The following is a 1,308-nucleotide window of genomic DNA, read 5'->3' as shown; positions in this document are numbered from 1 at the left end:
TATCTTCATTTTGTGCTTTTTTTCTACATTATTCCATTGTTGGTGAGAAAAAGTTTACTCTTAGTGATTCAATAGAAGAAACTTTTTGGGTTCTCCCGAGAAGCTTTCTGTAATTGGTTTATAAAGAACCATTGGGTTTTCTCTTTTCCTTTAAAGAACCTTTTGAGCAATGGAAAAGTTCCATGGATGTTATATGGTCCTTTATGGAACCACTGATGCAACACACATACACACAGAAAGAAAGAAAGAAAACTGTATTTTTAAGATTGTTGTCATCAAATGACACTGATACTTGTCATATTCTTTTTAAAGAATGGAATTTACAATCCAAATCTATTTTCAACATGAATCATGTTCTGTGCATCAGCACATTCTTCTTCTGTCAGTCATATATCTAACTTCTAAAAAACCCTGAACTTTTTTTGGTATATTATTTTTGGTATTTAATTATTTTTGGTATTTTATTTTTTGACATTGTCTTTTTTGTCTTTTTAAATGACTTTTAAAGATAGATACCAAAGGTGTAAATCTCTGAAATTTGCATTTGTCACTTTCAGTGTTGTGGGATATAGTGACCACTCTGGTGATTTTCTGGACTTCTGCATGGGGTGTGTCTTCTGAACTATAGGCCTACCTTTGTTTGAAACAAAGGGATCTTACCAACTCATTTCCAGCAGTAAGTGGATAAAGCAATCAGCCAAAATAATACATTCACTGCTGTATGAGTCAGTGATCTTCTAATCGTCTAAATATACCGAAAATAAATATATAATAAATATAAATATACCGAAAATAATCACATTTAAACCAACTCAACTGAAAACCCCCTCAAATCTCATTCAGCCTGTTGACTAAACAGTTTGCACATCCTCTCCTCCTCAATGTGGGATTTTTTTAGAGCCCTGCATTTTCCTTCCTATCTTTATTTAGGATTAATTGAAGTTCCTGGGAGGCGAGATTATGTCAGAATTTGGGAGTTAAACAGAATAGTTAAAGCCAAAGAAAGAGCAAAGGGCTTTATACGAGCAAAGGGTTTTATAAAAAGGTAAACTGTGAAGACTTGTTCATGAAAATCAAAAGAAAAATAAACAAGGAACATATCAAACAATGAAACCAGTGTTAATGGTGAGTAATTATTTTTGTTGTTTTTCAGTTATATTTTCAAATATATTAATTAATTTAGATTCCATACAAAAAAAATATGTATCTCATGGTAATGCCATTGTGGTACAAGAACTTAGCCACTTTTATGAAGCGTATGATATTCTAATGGCACCATGTCAAAAACATGGTATTACAGTGATACTT

Source organism: Carassius gibelio, chromosome B7 (assembly GCF_023724105.1).
Source record: "Carassius gibelio isolate Cgi1373 ecotype wild population from Czech Republic chromosome B7, carGib1.2-hapl.c, whole genome shotgun sequence".
NCBI lineage: Eukaryota > Metazoa > Chordata > Actinopteri > Cypriniformes > Cyprinidae > Carassius > Carassius gibelio.
This window is presented reverse-complemented; position numbering follows the sequence as displayed.